The sequence below is a fragment of the Mobula birostris genome, chromosome 17, assembly GCF_030028105.1.
Source record: "Mobula birostris isolate sMobBir1 chromosome 17, sMobBir1.hap1, whole genome shotgun sequence".
Classification (NCBI taxonomy): Eukaryota; Metazoa; Chordata; class Chondrichthyes; order Myliobatiformes; family Myliobatidae; genus Mobula; species Mobula birostris.
Window position 1 is genome coordinate 8,291,172 of NC_092386.1, and position 20,744 is coordinate 8,311,915.

Genomic DNA, 20,744 nt, shown 5'->3' on the forward strand with positions numbered 1-20,744 from the left:
ACAGCACCTCACACATCGCACAGCTCCACCTCGCCACCCAAAAAAATCAGAATATCAAGGGAAAATAGAATATTACTACTTTTATACATATTTGTTTGTTTATTTATTTATTGAGATACAACACAGAACAGGCCTTTTCAGCCCTTTAAGCCTCTCCGCCCAGCAAACCCCAATTTAATCCTAGCCTAATCATGGGACAATTTATAATAGTCATAGTCATACTTTATTGATCCCGGGGGAAATTGATTTTTGTTACAGTTGCACCATAAATAATAAATAGTAATAAAACCATAAATAGTTAAATAGTAATATGTAAATTATGCCAGGAAATAAGTCCAGGACCAGCCTATTGGCTCAGGGTGTCTGACCCTCCAAGGGAGGAGTTGTAAAGTTTGATGGCCACAGGCAGGAATGACTTCCTATGACGCTCTGTGTTGCATCTCGGAATGAGTCTCTGGCTGAATGTACTCCTGTGCCCAACCAGTCCATTATGTAGTGGATAGGAGACATTGTCCCAGATGGCATGCAACTTGGACAGCCTCCTCTTTTCAGACACCACCGTCAGAGAGTCCAGTTCCATCCCCATAACATCACTGGCCTTACGAATGAGTTTGTTGATTCTGTTGGTGTCTGCTACCCTCAGGCTGCTGCCCCAGCACACAACAGCAAACATGATCGCACTGGCCACCACAGACTCGTAGAACATCCTCAGCATCGTCCGACAGATGTTAAGGGGCCTCAGTCTCCTCAGGAAATAGAGACGGCTCTGACCCTTCTTGTAGACAGCCTCAGTGTTCTTTGACCAGTCCAGTTTATTGTCAATTTGTATCCCCAGGTATTTGTAATCCTCCACCATGTCCACACTAACCCCCTGGATGGAAACAGGGGTCACCGGTGCCTTAGCTCTCCTCAGGTCCATCACCAGCTCCTTAGTCTTTTTCACATTAAGCTGCAGGTAATTCTGCTCACACCATGTGACAAATGACCAATTAACCTACTAACTGATACATCTTTAGACTATCTTGTCAAATATCTGCTTTTGAAAACTTAATTATTGCCCTTTACGCTGCTGGCGTTTAGGGCAACAACAAGGGTCCTCCATCTCTGACAGTGTTCAGGGTTTCCTTCATCATGTCAGTAACTTCCTTTTGGTTTCCACTACCATCAGTCAAGCAAGTTCCAGTGGAGACTCAGGAATACCATCACAGTCTAATGTAGAAAGGTTTGTCACCGCTTTTTCTTTAACAATTTTGTTTGACCAGTCAAGGTTTTTAGCCCTGAGCTGAATCACTGAACCTGGAGGACTGGTGGACCACTCTTAGTCTGTTCTCTACCCTTTGACCTGTTTGATATGGGGTGACCCTACCAAGAGCCAAATTATGTAGCCCTGACTCTAGCCAGCATAGCTTCCTGGGTCTTTGAGGCACGCAAGCCTCCAAACCATAACAAGGTTGTGGTCTTCTTGGAGGTGCCTTTGAACAGTGTAGGTTTAAATGCTAAGGTATACTTTGAGAAAATGCTAGTTCTTTTTAAAATTAAATGGTAGGTGTGCAAATTCAGAAGTTTCTTTAAATTCCCACTATGAACCACTCCTTCAGCTTTTCATTGCAGTTTATTACTTTGCATTACTTAGACCCAATAACTGGGTGCATATTATTCCTCTTAATGTAATTTTGTAAGGAGATCTTTTTCATAGTTAAAAGTTTAGTCATGTAGTGTATACTTGTGCTTTGGTTCATTTTTTACACTGAATTTTTATTCCCCTAATCGAATGCTTTACTGCGTACTAATAGAATTTGCCAGTGAGTTCTCATTTTGGGCATAACTAATTTAATATTCCTAAACATTAAAAAGGACAGACATTGACGTTATACCATTTATAGGATGTGATGGGTAGTCTTGAAGCTTAGGATGTTGGTGAATATTGGTAGCATAGATTGAGGCATCTGATGTTGCAGTGTTTGTCGAGCTTGGCAACTTACTTGCAGACGTTTCATCGCCAGTCGAGGTGACATCCTCAGTGTGCAGTTGTTGGTGTTTCTCTCTGGGAGTGCTGGCATTTATACAGCCCCTGTTCGCTTGCCTCAGTCCTGATTGGCTACCTATCAGTTGACCTTTGAATTCTATTGGCTCACTTTTCTTTGGCTCTTGGAGGTTTGTAGATAGCATCTATTTCAATATGTTTACAATGTTATCAAAAGAGAACCACACTTCTAAAAATTCTTGTGTTGAAGCTGTATCGAAGACAGTGAGAGTGGCTGTCGGAGGACTCTGCATTTGGTAACCAATTTGTCAATTCTCAAGTTGGGAATCTTGAACTAAAAAATGCAATGCTTCAGACTGCCTGTAACTTTGAAATAGTGACTGATGTCTCCCTTGTTGCTGTGGGAGGAGTGATATCTGTCTCACCCTTGTTGGTGAGAGAGAGAGCCTGTGGGATGTCAAAATATTGGCGTGAACTGTTTGGTTTTGATGGACTGTAGCTTGCTTGCTGTTGCTTGCGTGCTGGGTGGTGGGAATGTTGATGCTTTATGCTAGAATAATTTGGGGGAGAGGGAGGTGGAGAGTCTGCTTGTGTGTGGGGGGGCAGGGAGCTTTGGGGTTTTGATGTTTTTATTCTGTCATTCTTTTTTTGGGAGTGTTTCTCCTGTTTCAAGGATGTCTGCAGAGAGTAAGAATTCAGGTTGTATATTATATATCTTCTCTGATATAAAGTGGAACTATTGAACTATTGCGTTAAGGAATCTCACCTGTCCCAACTTTAACAAGTTAAAATCTTAAACTTAGACCTGTTGGCTAATTTGTGGATACAGTGTGTTAACATGTACAAATTGAGTTTGATTCCAATATTTAATTTTGCAGCTTTTTAATTGACCCAAGACCATTGAACATTAATAATATCAGTAAAATATCAGATCTTTTCCAGGTCAAGTTTGTTTTTGTTTACATCAGTATTGAATTGCATTGATAATAGCCGATTGTACCATTTTAAAAGACAGTTGGTCTGAGAATACCAACACTTGACTTTGGCTCTGTTAAATATGCCAAATTTAGATGAGTACAGCTTCTAATTTGAGCTGCTTCTTGGATATTAGTTCACATAACTTCACTGTAGTTTCTCAGAACCAAAAATGCCAATGCTGTCATCATCCCTTCCTCGTCCTGTTAAGCTCGTAATGACAACGGAAATTTTGATTTCATTGTTTTCCTTCTTCTACTGTCTTTTCCATTTATGGCCAAGAGGGCAGACATGTGACCTGTTCATAAGTCTTTGCCAGTTCTCCAGTTGAACTGGCTGGTAGGAAATATGGGAATGGAATTTGGCGGCTGGCCTCATTCTCTCCCTGTGGAGAAGTTCAGCCTGGGAAAGATTGGAATTTTATCATGTGTAGATTGATGCTGGATTTTAATATGTTGTTGTTCTGCCTTGCATTAATAACACAGTGAAAATTCAAAATGATAGCACTGTGATTATGGTTGTGAACAAATAACTCAGAAGTCCTGGAGCTGAGCAAGTTCTTAAGTTGATATGGCAGCAGGTAATTGGAAATCAAAATTGTTAGATTGTCGTAAAATTGGATGCCATCATAACATAGTGGTTAGCTCAGGGCTTTGGAGTTCAGAGTTCAATACCAGCATCAATTCCATCAATTCCAGTAAGGGGTTTGTACAGCCTTCCCATGGAATGATTTGGTTTCCTCTAAAACTCCAAAGAGGTACTGGTTATTAGGTTAATTGGTCATTGTAAATTATCTTGTGATTAGGTTAGGGTTAAATCAAGGGTTGGTGGGTAGCATGGCTCGAAGGGCCAGAAGGACCTCTTCCACACTGTATCTCTAAATTAAATAAGTCTGGCTAATTCATTTGTGAGCAGATAAAGAGAGAAATTACATGTTTTTTGAAATATACAGTGAAATGTGTCTATTGTCTTACCGACCAGCACGGTCTGAGAATTATGCTGGGGACAGCCTGCAAGTGTCACCATGTTTCTGGTGTCAGCATCGCATGTCCATAACTTACTAACATAACTTACTAACCCTAACTTACTTACATAACTTACTAACCCTAACCTAAACCCATATGTCTTTGGGATGTGGGAAGAAACCAGAGCACCTGGAAGAAACCCATGTGGTCACTCCTCACAGACAGTGGTGGGAATTGAATCCCATTCAGTGATTGCTAGCATTGTAAAGTGATTATACTACCATGCTGCCCTGTCTGGGTCTGGTGTACACGTAAGGTTTGTGTTAATATTTATTTTCAGGGCCTGGGCTTTGCTGGCAAATTGAGTATTACTGCTTAACCCTGTTCGCCCTTGAGAAGGTGACGGCCAGTTTCCATAGAGAACTGTTGTTGTCTTCCTGGAAAACATCCTCCCATACTGGTGTTAGGCTGGGTGCTCATGGATTTAGACCCTATGACAATGAAATATTGACTGTGCATTTTCAGATCAGCTGTTGAGCAGGTGTTTCACGGTGTTGGACCGGCTTTCTGGATGGAATAAATGTGAAAAAGGAACCATGCAGAGATAGCTAAGGAGATCAAGAAAAACATTGAGTCAGAGGGTTGATCGTACAAAGTAGCAAGGATTGGTAGGGCAAATATTCGTATAAACCCAATATAAGGGAGAAACTTAATTATGAGGGAAAACAGGCAAGTAATATTAAAAGTACTTCAAAGTGTGGATATATATGGTAACTAAGGTAAGCATGAATCTGAAGAGAGTGCAATTGGGAAACTAATAATGGAAGCAAATACATGATGATTAAATCAAATCAAAACTTTTTCCCACTCTGTCTAGTGGGACCAGAGGCCATGGGTTAAAGGTGAGAGGTGAAAATTTTAAGGAGAACATGAGGGGAAATTTCTTCACTCAGAGGGTTGTGAGAGTGTGGAATGAGCTGCCAGCTCAAGTGGTGAATGAAAGCTCAATTTCAACATTTAAGAGAAGTTTGGATAGGCACAAGGATGGTAGAGGTATGGAGGGCTGTGGTCCCAGTGTAGGTCAATGAGAGTAGGCAGTTTAAATGGTTCAACAGGAACTAGATGTTTTGGTACTGTACTTCTCTGTGACTCTATGGAAGACTCTTCAGATTAAATCATTTTCACTGTCAGTCAGTCTGAGAGCAGCCACGTTTAACGAAGTGTGAAGTCATGCACTTCAGTAAGAGAATTCAAAAGGCTGACTATTAGCTAAAAGATAACCCATCGGCAAGTTATTCCATGCAATTTGAAACTTGCCTCTTAGGACAGACATTTTTACAAGGTACAGTATTGGAAAATCTCATGGAGAGTAAGGGTGGACAAGTCGCCAGAGCCCTTGGAAAGTACTCCAGTTTCAAGGGAACTGGCTTCAGAAGTGACAGTCATTCGCTGAAGTTTTTCAAAACTCATTGAGTTCAGGCTGGGTACCAATTGAATGGAATTCAAGTAGGGAGGGAGAGAAAATGTAGGAAATGATAGGCCAGTAAATTTGATATCTCCAGTTCGCAAAGTGTTGGAGTGTAGAATCAAAGGAAATGGTACATTAATGCAGTCCAACCATGCTGCTGAGTTTTTATGATTGCTAGATCATGTTTGACAAATTTGTGAGATCTATTTTTGATAAACTTAATAGATGTAAATTTAGTGGTTGCCCAACGATGTCAGGAAACCTGTGTCAGAGAGTTTTTAAAGTGTGAAAAACCATTACACTGGGGCAGTTCCACTCTCTTGATCATGGAAGTTGGAGTTCAATGGTACAAACAAGTCACAATTGGGGTCTCCCTTGGTTGCAGTGGATGACCATGACTACTTCTGTACCTCATCATGCCCCTTGCTCTCCACAGAGCATTGCACAACCACCTTTTGCCCATTTCATCTCATTGTAGCTACATTTAAGGACTCTGTTATCTTGTTACTTCAAGCTCATTATTTGTTGCTATTTATTTATATCTGCATTTGCACAGTTTGTTTACAGTTCCTGATGTTTTCAGTTTACCGTTACTGTTCTGTAGATTTGCTAAGTATTTCCGCATAAAAAGAAACTCAGGATTGCATGTGGTGACATGTATGTACTCTGATAATAAACTTTACTTTGAACTTTGAAATTTGAGAAGGTAGGAGAATGGGGTTGAGAGGGATAATAAATCAGCCACAATGGAATAGTGGAGCAGACTTGATGGGCTAAATTGTCTAATTCTGCTTCTATGGTTTTATGTTTCTGTTTCTCTTCTAAATGCTACTTATATGATGCTATGTGCCTGTGGTGCTGCTGCAAGCAAGTTTTTATGCAGATGACAATAAACAACTTTGACAATCCAGGCCTCAAACTACTCCCTTTGATATCCCCTTTCTCCTATACACTCCCCTCTCTGCACCTCCTCTGAAATGTACAATTAACTCTTCTCTTTATTTTTCAGTTCATTTTTTAACCTGTAACTTTAACAAGTTTTCTTTTCACAAATGCAGTTTTCCTGTTGAATTTTTCCAAGATTTTCTGTTTTAGTTCAAATCTATGAGATTTTGATTTTCATTAGGACATATGAATAGACCGCACAAAAATAAATTGGTATTAATAGCACTGGACAACAAAAATTTTGCTTTCTGGATACTTTTAGGTGTATTCTCATGGTCTTTGGGTTTCTGATCATGAAATCCACCATAAAATTTCCCTACCACAAACCATTTTTTTAAAAATTACCAAGATTTCATATTTCATTTCATAATTCAAGTCAATTAAAATGTTGCCCACATGTGAGCTGAAGAGTTTTCTGTCTTGTCCAGGCATTCCTGGGGATGCTTATGCAGGGCAGATACTGCATGGCAGGACAGCTTTTAGAAAGGCTATAAAAGCATCAAACAGACACCATTCTATGCACTGTTTACACGTATATCGGTTTGCAATCACGTTGATGAGAATGCATTTTTGTTGGCCCACAAATCAAACAGGTCTTCAATGACAGGCAATTCAAAGAACTTCTAAAGGGACCAGAGACCATCATATGGAAGGCATTCAAAGATGTTGTTGAAAATTTTCTTGGTAACTACAGAGCATCAAATTGCGTGCAGCTGGTTGACAACATGCTTCAAGCATACAAAACCATGAAGTGCAACATATCAAGGATTCATTTTCTGTGTTCCCATTTCGACTTCTTCCTTGCAAGTCTTGGCGCTGTCAATGACAAACATGGTGGAAGGTTTCACCAAGACATTGCGGTCTTGGAGAAGTGGTATCAGGGCAACTAGAAACCATCAATGCTGGATGATTATTGTTGGACACTTAAGCAAGAAGCCTCAGGCACTAAGCACAAACAAAAATCATCAACAAAATATTTTTAGCTTCGTTGAACCATTACAAAGCTTCAACACTGTTATGCAATTAAATGCATATTATTCAATAAAAGTTAATTTCTTGTTTCTCCAAATTCTGATGTGATACAAGTAGTCTGAAATTATATTTGTGTTCAGCTTCAAGAAGTCTATTATGACCACAGAATACTTCCAAGGAAGCAACATTTTTGTAATCACTGTTACTTCCCTTTGAGGCACATGCAAAATTCATAAACACTGCACCACAAATCTCAAAGTAGTAACATTTTATGCTGCTCTGTTGTAAGGATCGTGACAGGATAGCATAACGAAAGAGTGATTTGGAGCCAATAACATCAATATTTTGAAAACAGAAATATGCAAGTATTGTTCATAAATTAGATTGAAATCTGAATCTCTGTGAACACTTATGCGCTTTTGCAACTGCTGTGATTAAGCAGGTCACCATCTAGATGGAGCACTGCCCCAAGGAAGCCGTATCCATCATTAAAGGCACCCGCCTCCTCCATGCTCTCTTGTTGCTGCTGCCATAGGGAAGGAGGTACAGGAGCCTGAAGGTTCAGGAACTGTTATGAAGGGTCTCAGTCTGAAACATCGACTGTTTACTCCTTTCCATAGATGCTGCCTGATCTCCTGAGCTCCTCCAACATTTTGTGTGAGTTCACTGGATTTACAGCCTCTGAAGACTTACTTGTGTTTGTTATTGTCCTACAACCAATCAGGCTCCTGAACCAGCATGGATAACTTCACTCACCTCAAATCTGAACTGATTCCATAACCAATGGACTCACTTTCAAGGTCTCTACAACTCATGTTCTCTGTATTATTTGCTTAATTTTTTTTTTTGTCTTTGCAGTTTGTCTTCTTTTTCACATTTGTTGCTTGTCAGTCTTTGTGTATAGTTTTTCATTGATAGTATTGCATTTCTTTGTTCGATTGTGACCGCCTGCAAGAACATGAGTCTCAACATCCTATACAGCTATGTAGGACCCTGGTCAGGCCCCACTTGGAGTACTGTGCTCAGTTCTGGTCGCCTCACTACGGGAAGGATGTGGAAGCCATAGAAAGTGTGCAGAGGAGATTTACAAGGATGTTGCCTGGATTGGGGAACATGCCTTATGAGAATAGGTTGAGTGAACTTGGCCTTTTCTCCTTGGAGCAACAGAGGATGAGAGGTGACCTGATAGAGGTGTATAAGATGATGAGAGGCATTGATCATGTGGATAGTCAGAGGCTTTTCCCCAGGGCTGAAATGCTTGCCACAAGAGGACACAGGTTTATGGTGCTGGGGAGTAGGTAAAGAGGAAATGTCAGGTAGAAGTTTTTTTTTACGCAGAGTGGTGAGTGCATGGTATGGGCTGCCGGCAAGGTTGTGGGGGTGGATATGATAGGGTCTTTTAAGAGATTTTTAGATAGATACATGGAGCTTAGTAAAATAGAGGGCTATAGATAAGCCTAGTAATTTCTAAGGTAGGGACATTTTCAGCACAACTCTGTGGGCCGAAGGGCCTGCATTGTGCTGTAGGTTTTCTATGTTTTGTTTCTAAGATGTAACTCGTGGAATGTGCCAGGGAGGAGCTTGTGGCCTTCAATTATTTACAACTCAGTCGGTCAGTGTGCAGTGCACCCAAGGCAGTAGTTCAGAGAGCATATTGCAAATGACGGTGTTTGGAATCTGCACTGAGATGTACATAGGTCGAGCAAGTCAGCAAAAACTTGGCAGATGGGGTAACGTGGGAAAATCATGCACTTTGGTAAGAGGATTCAAAAGGTTGGCTATTATCTAAATGGAGAGTGTTTGCAAATGAGTGAAGTAAAGGATTCTTGTGCATGAATCACAAAATGCTAGCAAGCAGTTAAGAAGAAAAATGGTATAAGCTTTTATTGCAAAGGAGATGGAGTTTAAAAATAGAGCAGTATTGTCACAGTTCTACAGTGCTGGGGAGGCTGCACCTGGAGTACTCAACAGTTTTGGACCCTTTATTTAAGAAATGATACTCAGGCACTGGATGAAGTTCAGCAGAGATTCACCAGGCTAATTCCATGGCTAACAGGATTATCCTATAATGAACGGTTGAGGCAGACGGATCTGTTTTCTTTAGTATTAACAAGAACAAGAGTAATCTTATTGAAAGATATTGGAATTGGTTTATTTTTATCAGGTGAAAAACTTGTCTTTCATACTGTTCATACAGATCAGATCATTGCACAGTATATTAAGGTAAAGCAAAACAGAATGCAGAATAAAGTGTTACAGTTACAGAGAAACTGCAGTACAGGTAAATGAAAATGGGCAAGATCATAATGAGATAGATTATGAGGTCAAATGTCCACCTTTTTGTCCCAGGGATCTACTCAATTATCTTATATGGCCTTAGAGCAGAGGAATAGAAGCTATCCTTGATCCTGGTGGTATGTGCTTTCAGGCTTTTGTGTCTTCTACCCAATTAGGAGAAGGGAGAATGTCTTGGTGTTTATGTGACCTTTGATTACGCTGGTTCCTTTACTGAAGCAGTGAGATGTATATACAGAGTCCATGGAGGGGAGGCTGGTTCCTGTGATGTGCTGAGCTGTGTCCACAACTCTCTGCACTTCTTTGCTGTCACGTGCCAAGCCAAGCTGTTATACACCAGATAGGATGTGTCTATCGTCTATCATAAAAGTTGGAGAAGCTCAATGGGGACATGCAAATGTCTTTAGCTTCCTGAGGAAGCAGAGGTCTTAGTGAGCTTTTTTGACCATGACATCTACATGGTTGGACCAGGACAGGCTGTTGATAAGGTACAAAGGGGACTTGACAAGGCAGGTGATTCTAGTGGGAAACTCTTGAACGAGGGAGTATAGTTACAACATGAGGTTGGTATCTTAAACTGATGTGTTTGACAATTTCGTCCTGCTAGGGGAGATGTATCTCTGAAATTGTCCATTGGTGTTTTGTGGAGATGAGATTAGAAAAACTGAAAGAAGCAGATACATTTTTGAAAGATCAGGGAACTGAGGTTGAAGTGGAACTGTTGCAGGTGCAGAGTTGAGGCCTGGGGCAAAGTAACCATGACTGGTAATGGTGGGTAGGGTTAAGAGGTGGTGGCCTACTCCTTTACCCATTTCCCTGTGTAAGTGGGAGCAGTGCATCATGGGAAGGGAATCTGAAGGGCATGACGTTCCCTGCATTGTCTGCCCTTGATCTTCTCGATATCAGAGGCTTGGGTTTGGGATCGGCTGTTAGAGAGGCTTGGTCGTGTATCTGTGGTGCATTTAATCTAGTGTTTAGACCTTGAAGTGACCCACAGCTAAGGTTATTTAGGAAAACTTACCACTGTTAATTCTAGGCACTCAAGAAATGTATACAATAATGAATGTTTACATGGGCTGAGCTGCAGGACACCCTTAGGTTGTGTTGGTTGTGAACATAAGCGATACATTTCACTGTATGCTTTTGATGTACATCAGAATGTATTGTATTATTGAACATTGTGGGCATGCTATGTTGGTGTCAGAATGTGTAGTCACAATTGCAGGCTGCCCCCAGAATATCCTCTGGTTGTATTGGTTGTTAACGCAAACAGCACATTTCACTGAATGTTTCGATGTACATGTGATAAATAAATGAATCTGAATCTGGGTGTATTAGCAACACACATAAACTCCTGGAGGGACTCAACCAGTCAGTCAGTATCTGTGGAACTGAATTATCAGCTGAAGTTTCGGGCTGAGACACTTCATCACGACTGGAAAGGAAGAAGGAAGGTGGGGGGAGGGGAAGGAGGCTAGCTGGAAAGTGATAGGTGAAAGCAGGTGGGTGGGAAAGGTAAAGACCTGCAGAAGAAGGAATCTGATAGGAGAGGAGAGTGGAACATAAGAGAAAGGGAAGAAGGGCACCAGAGGCTGGTGAGAAGATTTAAGAGGCCAGAGTGGGGAATAGTGGAAGAGGGGAGGGAAAAATTAAACAGAAATACTAAAATTACTGCTCTTTAAATCCCAGAAAGCTCAGATAACTACAATTTGAATTTGTACAGTACACATGTACTCATGATTTTTAAGAAAAAAAATGTGCTTCAATTGAAATTATACAATGAATCAATGTATACCATTGGAAACTGTAGGATCTGTATGTTTATAAAGAAGTGTTGAAAATGTAACCATTTGAGCCTCCTCCACTCGTTCTTATTTAATTCTGTCAGTATTTCTTCTTCATACGTACTTGCATATTTACTGCCCGTGATGTCGCTGGCGCTTAGGGCAACAGTAAAGGTCCTCCATTTTTGGCAGTGTTCAGGGCTTCTTTCATCGTACCAGTAGATTCCCCTCAGTTTTCACTACTGCCGGCCATGTAAGGCCCGGGTAGAGACTCTGAATACTATCACACGTAGATGCAGAAGGATCCTTCATTGCTGTTTCCGTAACAGTTTTGTTTGACCAGTCAGGGTTGTTAGCCTTGAGCTGAACTTCAAACCTGGGGGACTGGGGGACCAGTGGACCACTCTGGCCTCTACCCTTAGACTGTTTGGCATGGGTTACCATACCAAAAGCCAAATCACAAGGCCCTGACACCAGCCAACATAGCTTTCTGGGTCATTGAAGCACACAAGCCTTCAAACCCAACGACAAGGTTTCAGTCCTTTTCAAGGTTCAACAGATGTATTTCCAGCTTTTTTTTTTGTTTCAGCTATTCCTTGTTCTATATTTTCACCACCATTTCAGTAAAAAGGTTTGTTCTGGAACCCTAGGATGGATCTCTAGGCAACTCTTTTGTTGCAGCTCTTTAAAACACTTGGAGTGTTGTGTTCAGTTCTGGTCGCCTCATTATAGGAAGGATGTGGAAGTTTTAGAGAGGGTGCAGAGGAGACTTACCAGAATGCTGCCTGGACTGGAGGCATGTACACGTCTTGTGAGCACAGGTTGAGCAAGCTTAGGCTTTTGTCTTAAAAGTGAAGGAGGAAGAGAGGTGACTTGATAGAAATGCTCAAGATAATAAGTGGCATAGATAGAGTGGACAGCAGGGTGGAAATGGCCAACACATGGGGGCATGATTTTAAGGTGATTGGAGAGATGTCTGAGGTAAGTACTTTACAAGGAGGTGGTGAGTGTATGGAACTCCCTGCCTGAGGTGGTGGTCGAGGCAGACACATTAGGACATATACAAAACTCTTAGATAAGCACATAGATGATAGAAAAATGGAGTCCAATGTAGGAGGGAAGGGTTATATTGATCTTGGAGTAGGTGGAAAGGTTAGCACAACATTGTGGGCCAGTGGGCCCGGACTGTGCAGTAATGTTTTATCTTCTTTTATTAAAGGCCTCTAGACATGCATTTATCCACAAGTGGAAATAATTCCTTTCCCTTCAGAATATCAAAACCCTTCATAGTTTTGATGACCTCTGTTAGGTCACCCTACAGTCACCTTTTTGCTGAAGGAGAATCACAAGTCACATGAATGAAGTTATAATACGGTTTGTGCAGCTGGTGTTTCAGATAGCGACGTGAGAGATGATTTGAAATTTAGATAATCTTGTGATCAACCAAAGTACAAATGTACAAGAATATATGCAGGGCTGGATTCTGCTGGTACTGGCCCACAACCAGGAATTGATACCCACGATGCCTGCCCTCATAGGCCTTGTTTCCCCAGATGTGGGGTGCTGTTCTAGCTGGATCTTTACATCTGAGAACCATCACAGAAAGAGATGAATAGGCCTCATGTGGTGTACCACTGAGTCCAACCCTGATCACCTTCCCTCTGTTAAAAGGTTTTAAACGACACTTAAAAATTACTTGAAAAGAATTCATTGAATCTCTAAATAGGCAATTTGATTAAATGTGTCTTAAGTTTATTCACATTTTAGGGTCAGGGCAGTTTTGGAAATGAGAGCAGTATTATTAATTCCTGTTTGTAAAGGTGGTGAGGAGCCTCTGTCTTGAACAGCTGAAATCCTTCTTCTGGAGCAGTTGATACCACATGGGCAGATTGACAACAGGATCAAAAGACAAAGGAGCAGAATTTGGCCATTTGCCCCAATGAGTCTGCTCAGTCATTCAATCAAGGCTGATCCTTTTTATCCCCTCCTCAGCCCCTCTCCCGGCCTTCCCTCCGTAACCTTTGATGGCGTGACCGATGAAGAACCTATCAATCTCTGCCTAAATACACCCAATGACCTGGCCTCCACAGCTGCCTGTGGTAACAAATTCCATAAAGTCAACACCCTGTGGATAAATAAGCTCCTCAGCTGTGTTCTAAATGGACGTCCCACTATCTTGAGGATGCATCCTCTGGTTCTGGACTTCCCCACCACAGCAAACATCTCCACATCCGAGCTATCGAGGCTTCTTAACATTTGATAGGTTCAATGAGACTCCCCACCCCCCCCCAGGCAGTGTTGGTCATTGACATAAGTGATGCAATTCACTGTACGTTTCAGTATACATATGACAAATCAAGCCAACCTTCACTATACAGATGGGGAGGATGTTCCAGGACCTAAAACCAGAGAGAAAGAAAGATCTGTGACATATTTTCAAACCAGCATGACAGAACCTGGGGGTGCTGGTTTATTATAGATCTGTTCCCTGACCTTGGTGGTGGAGGTGGTAGATTTTCATTGAAGTAGTTTCTCTAAGTACAGGTACCTGCAGTCAGTTTGGGCTGGTTGGTGGGGAGGTAATGAATGCCATGAGTGGTTGATGTAGTGTCGATCAAATGGATTTGCTTGGTCCTGACTAGTGTCAAAGTACCAACCAACCAATAAATAAATAAATATTAGATAAAGTAAACTCGTGAGTTTCTGCAACTGCTGGAAGCCTAGAGCAATCACACACATACAAAATGCCTGAGGAGCTCAGCAGGTCAGGCAATATCTATGGAAGGAATAAATAGTCAAAGTTTCAGGCTGAGACCTTTGATCAAGAATTGATGAAGTCTTGGCCTGAAGCATTGACCGTTTGTTCCCCTCCATAGAATAAAGTAAGATAACTTGAGCACTTAATCCTTGCTAGGGTTATTGCACTGGGTTAGTGAGCTGATCCAATTGATTGTTCACATCTTACATAGCACATGAGAGCTCAAAGTTCAAAGTAAATTGATTATAAAAGTCTTCATATCCTACTCTGAAATTCATTTTCTTGCAGACATTCACAGTAGAACAAAAATACAACAGAATCAATGAAAAACCGCACACAAAGACTGACAAACAACAAATGAGCACGTGAAGACAAATTGTGCAAATACAAAATAATAATACCGTAAATAAGTAAGTAAATAAATAATACTGAGAACACGAGTTTCAGAGACCTTGAAAGTGAGTTCATAGATTGTGGAATCAGTTCAGAGTTGAGGTGAGCAAGATTATCCACTCTGGTTCAGGAGTTTGATGGTTGAAGGGTAATAACTGTTCCTGAACCCAGTGGCTTGGAATTTAAACCTTCTGTGGCCTTTGTACCTTCTTCACATTGGCAGTAGTGAGAAGAGAGCATGGCCTGGATAGTGAGGGTCCTTGATGATGGAGACTGCTTTCTTGTGGCAGTGCTCCTTGTAGATGTGCTCAATGGTTTGTCAAAGGTTTAGATGGTATGATGTACCTGCGAAACTTCTAAGAAAGTAGAGGTGCTGTTGTGACTTTGTTGTATGTTGGCCTCAGGATATAGTTTCTGATATGATACTGTCAACGAATTTAAGTTTACTTACTGCAAAGTGCCTCTGACCCCTTTGCCAAGCATGCCAGTGTAGCTCCATGTTACTTCATCCAGCAATGGGACAGGAAGTCAGACATGGTGGCAGCTTATTTCCAGCGAGCCAGAGACTTCTGTATTTAATTGAGCAAGTTCAGATTATAGAGAAATGCAGGTCTAAAGGCACTGCAGCCAGCTGTTTCCAGCACTGTGCAACTGTTGGCTATCAGTCACCTCAATCTGCCCCATTACCTGTGTGTGTTCAACTTGTGTTGACTGAATGATTTAACATTCTTTTGGCGAGGTAAGACTGATAATGAGGCTTTATATACACAAGATTATTGATCTGGACAACTTATTTCTAGTTTGTATGGTAGAGGACCTTCCAGCCTGGTGAGCTCTCAGTGCCCTTTTATTCTAATTGACTGACTAACCCATACGTTTTTGGAATATGGGAGGAAACCAGAGTGCCCAGTGGAAACCTACGCGGTGACGGAGCGAATGTACAAGCTCTCTACAGAGAACAGCAGGGTTGAACCCAGGTTGCTGGGACTGTAATAGCATTACCCTAACTGCTACACTACAGTGCCATCCCAAGTAGCGTGATGCACTGGGCAAGATGGCATTGTGTTAAAAGTCTAGTTACATTTGTATGATTTGTGTCATTCATTTGTTATCAACCAGAAAGTAAAATGCATAATAAGGAATTACTTTAAATTGTGTTAATTGGCCACTTGATCTACTGACATAAATTTTGCAATCCGTGCTTTCTGTGTGGTATCAGCGGGACACAGGATATTTTGCACTTTGTTTTGACTATTACTACTGTACAATTTCTAATATTACTAAGCCATCCCAAAAGGATGGAAAAGGATAAATGATATTTGTTCAGAATTGAAATTAGACATTGGAAGCAAAGATAAAATAGATGGCCTATTACAAAAGGCACTTGAGACCGTAGGCCCAGAATGCTGTAAGGTATGAGTTTTTGGATTGAGACCGGACAGTAGTGAATGAATGGTGATACACAGTGGCTTCCTGTTAATTACGACACCTCAGGACCAGTACATTTTGACTCAATTAAGAGGCTGTCCCAGTTAGCTGCAGTTTCATGGAAATAGTTAAAAATATATAGAAAAGACAAGCTACCATTTAACTGAGAAATAAATGATGTACTTAAGTGAAATATAGAACGATTAGAACTCTACCAACACTTCTACAGTACTATAAAACAATAGTTCTGAATGGTTATTGACTGAGGAATGTATCCTGTGTTTGCTGCAGTGTTCTGATTGACTGTTAATGAACAAAATCAGCGCAGATAATGGACTGCTTTCATACAATGAGTTCAAAGATTGCCTTCTCCAAAACTTCATTTTCATTGTAACATTCAAAGATGATTGTCGATACCTTCAAATTCTTTATTATTCCTCACTTGAAGTAGTAAAATTGTTTCATTTTCACTCCCAGCCATTTCTGGCATCTTCAAGTCTGAATGCTTGAAGCAGTGAGCAAAACAGTTCTAAATTGCTTTACTGCTTACTTCTCATCAACTACCAGTGACAAAAATCACTATCTTTTGAACACAGCACATGCAACTGATGCTGTTTAAAAACTGTTCGCTAGTTAGAAAAGAGTCCTGTCAAGGTTTCGGGGCCTTCAACAGGACTTTTTTTCAGTCCTGCTGAAGGGTGTTGGCCTGAAACGTCGACTGTACTCTTTTCCATTGATGCTGCCTGGCCTGCAGAGTTCCTTCAGCATTTTGTATGTGTTTCTTAGATGTCCAGTATCTGCAGATTTTCTCTTATTTGTGTTAGTTAAAAACTTCAAGTCTCCTGTCCCAGTTAAGCAGCACAGTGTCCCAAATGGACGAAGGGAATCATGACTATTTTCTTGATAAGTTTTTTTGTTCTTTAGAGTTGTCCCATATAAGGGGGTGCCCTGACTAACTGAAACTGATAACCCAATTAACCAGAATCCACTGTATTTCCAAATTTAAAAAAAGACTTGCAGATGCTGCAAATCTGAAATAAAAACAGGAATGCTGAAGAATGCTCATCAGGTCAGCCAGTATCTGTGGAAGGAGAAAAGTGTTAACATTTCAAGACAGACACCCAACAGAGAATGGATGGCATATTTTCAAATTGGTATGGTGGTGCTCAGAATGAAACCTTACGATTGTGCTCAAAAATATATAATTCTGTGAGGAACACACACAAAATGCTGGTGGAACGCAGCAGGCCAGGCAAAATCTATAGGAAGAAGTACAGTCGACGTTTCGGGTCGAGACCCTTCGTCAGGACTAACGGAAAAAAGAGATAGTAAGAGATTTGAAAGTGGGAGGAGGAGGGGGAGGGGTGACCTGAAATGATAGGAGAAGACAGGAGGGGGAGGAATGAAGCCAAGAGCTGGGAAGTTGATCGGCAAAAGGGATACAAGGCTGGAGAAGGGGGAGGATCATGGGACGGAAGGCCTTGGAAGAAAGGAAGGGGGAGGGGAGCACCAGAGGAAGATGGAGAACAGGCAGGAGTTATTGTGATACTATAGAATCTAAAGCCGAGGGTAAGAATGACCTCATATAGTGTTCTTTGAAGCAGGTTGGAATTAGTGAGTTGTGGGCATGATATATTGGCACTGGAAGTGTGGTGACACTTGTGGGCTGCCCAGCACAGTCCTTGCTGATTTGATTTGATGCAATCAGTGCCTGTTGTTGTAACTTTATTAGCTTTTTTATATATAGTTCCTTTTTTTAAGTAATTCTAATTTGTTATAATTGTTGAATGTCTTTTGCTGCATGTCATGCTCTGACCAACACACTACAACAAATTGCTGATACATGTAAATGTAAATGGTGAATCAAGTTCATCCTTGATCCTAGAAGTACTGATATCATTATAGTGTTAGTAATCATACTTTATCTACAGTTTTTTACTGTCAACTTGGTTTTGACATTCCCATCCTTCAAGGAAGTATATTTCTCCATTGCATTGGGTGGTTCATGCTTATTAATTTCAGGATCTTTAGTTTCTGAGGATCAATGATTTAAATCATAATAATCCTTTTGAATAGCTTGAGTTTATGTCGACTTTAAAACTTATGATGGATGTGAAGTTGCAAAGCTACGGTTCTTGCCAAAGCATTTAGCTAGATTGATTTTCCGCACTATTAAATATATTTTCTGTCATGGGTAATGATGGAGATGTATCAAGAGATTAATCCATTGGAGAAATCGAGGACAGTTGAAATGTACCACCTTCAATTAGTAGAAGAATAGTTTTATACACTCAGTGGCCACTTTATTAGGTACACCTGTACACCCACTCATTAATGCAAATATCTAATTAGCCAATCATGTAGCAGCAACTCAATGCATAAAAGCATGCTGATATGGTCAAGAGGTTCAACTGTTATTGACGCTAAACATTAGAATGGGGACGAAATGATCGTTGGTGCCAGATAGGGTGGTTTGAGTATCTCAGAGAATCCTGATCTCTTGGGATTTTCATACACAACAGTCTCTTGAGTTTACAGAGAATGGCGCAGAAAGCAAAAAACATCCAGTGAGTGGCAGATCTATGGGTGAAAAATCTCTGTTAATAAGTGAGGTCAGAGGAGGATGGCCAGTCTGGTTCAAAACTGACAGGAAGGCGACGGTAACTCAGATAACCACGCGTTATAACAGTGGTGTGCAGAAGAGCATCTCTGAACACACTGCACATTGAACCTTGAAGTGGATGGCCTGCAGCAGTATAAAACCATGAGCATACACTCAGTGACCATCTTATTAGGTACAGGAGGTATCTAATAAAGTAGCCAGTGAGTGTAGATGAATTCCTGAGGGTTCAGCAACCACTTTGTAATTGCAAATAATAGTTCTGATGAAAGGTTTCAGTCTGAAATGTTTTCTGTTTATTCCCCTCCATAAGTATTGCTCCCAGCATTTTATGTGTGTTGCTTTGGATTTCTAACATCTGCAGAAGTTCTTGTGTTTGCTGTTGGAAATGTTGATTTACCTTGTATTGTAAATAGATTTGCTATACACATTTGATAACATATTATACCCTTCAGATATAAAAACACTGATTTTTCCTATGGAGCTCAACACTTCGGGTTCCCAACCTTTTTTATGCCATGGACCTCCAACAGTAACTGAGGGGTCCGTGCACCCCAGGTTAGGAGCCCCTGCTTTAAGTCTTTAATGATGTTACTAGGTCAGAAGAAACTCCATCAAGAAACTACTGAATCAGGTGTTTCCAACCTGGGGTCCACAGGCTTGTTGGTTAGTGACAGGAGATAGTGATAGGCTTAGAAACGTTCGGGAACCCCTGTACTGGATAGAGAACAAAGTCACAGACTCTGCTCTGTCATTTTCTCCTCTGACTATTATTTAAATGGGGAGGAGGTTCAAACATCAGAGGTGCAGAGGGATTTTGGAGTCTTTGTGCAAAACTCCCAGAAGGATAATTTTCAGGTTGAGTCTGTGGTAAAGAAGGCAAATGCAATGTTGTCATTCATTTCAAGAGAAATAATGCTGATCCTTTATAAGTCGCTAGTCAGGCCGCACTTGGAGTATTAACAGTTTTGGGCACCATATCTCAGAAAAGATGTGTTGTCATTGGAGAGGGTCCAGGGGAGTTTCACAAGGATGATTCCAGGATTGAAGGGGTTAACATATGAGGAGCGTTTGGCAGCTTTGGGCCTGTACTCGCTGGAATTTAGAAGAATGCAGGGGGATCTCATTGAAACCTACTGAATGTTGGAGGGACTAGATAGGGTGAATGTGAAGAGGATGTTTCCTGTGGTGGGAGTATCTAGAACTAGAGGGACGCAAAATTGAGGGGCAACCTTTTAGAACAGAAGTAAGGAGGAATTTTTTTTTTTAGCCAAAGGGTGGTGAATCTGTGGAATGTTTTGCCACAGACTGCGGTGGAGGCCAAGTCCATGAGTATATTTAAGGCAGAGGTTGATCATTTACAGATCGGTCAGGGCAACAGAGGATATGGTGAGAAGACAGGTGTATGGGGTTTAGTGGAATCTGGGATCAGCCAAGATGGAATGGCAGAACAGACTCGATAGGCTGAATGGCCTCATTCTGCTGCTATGTGTTATGGCCTTATGGTCATCCACCAAAGCTGTGGAGGTCATACCTTGCATATCTAAATTTAAGATATTGTGTGTGCAATAGGGACATGAGCTGGTGACTGCCTGCCAGTGTTCCCTCTCACCTGTAATCATCAGTATGCATAAAATCCTTGTGCTATGCAATTTCTTTGCCCCTTGACAACAATATTTGCACACTGAATTTTTAACTGGAAGTATACCTGAAGTTGTTCGAAGGATAATAAACTACCAAGTTCTCTTTGATGTTTATTGTTTAAATGAAATAAAATAACTGTCAAGAAGAACTTTGATCTCCTCTGGGTTTGATCGTTTTCACTCCCATTCATCTGCACTCTCGCAAGACATACGTAGCAGGCCTGTAGCAGGTAATGAAGGATTTTCTCACCGGAGCTTTTGCACACTGTCCATACATGACTTACTTGCTAAGTGATGCTTTGAAAAAGTCTAGTTTCCAAATATCACTCCACTTCTTCCCACTTGCAAATTCTCCAGCAACTTTTGCATCGTGACAATACATGCAGGCAACACCAGTTTCTGTATTGTACATAAATGTTTCTTGTAGCTGCACGTTCCTGACCTCATGAGCTTTCAGTGTAGCAGTTTCTATTGTTTCATTAAGCCATTTCCTTTTAAATGAACTAGTAGTTCT

The 20,744-nt window shown here is 41.0% G+C and overlaps 1 protein-coding gene across 13 annotated transcripts in view; it reads left to right on the forward strand.

Annotated features, from left to right (window-relative positions):
* mef2cb (myocyte enhancer factor 2cb) overlaps positions 1-20,744 on the forward strand; it is a 289,923-nt gene that overhangs the window by 14,776 nt on the left and 254,403 nt on the right. The window contains exon 1 of one of the 13 annotated variants that reach the window (XM_072281246.1): positions 14,488-14,556. The exons of the other annotated variants lie outside the window; for them this stretch is intronic. The gene's annotated coding sequence lies outside the window, so the exon portion shown is untranslated. Of the gene's footprint in view, positions 1-14,487; positions 14,557-20,744 lie in introns of those variants that run through there. 13 annotated transcript variants of the gene reach the window in all.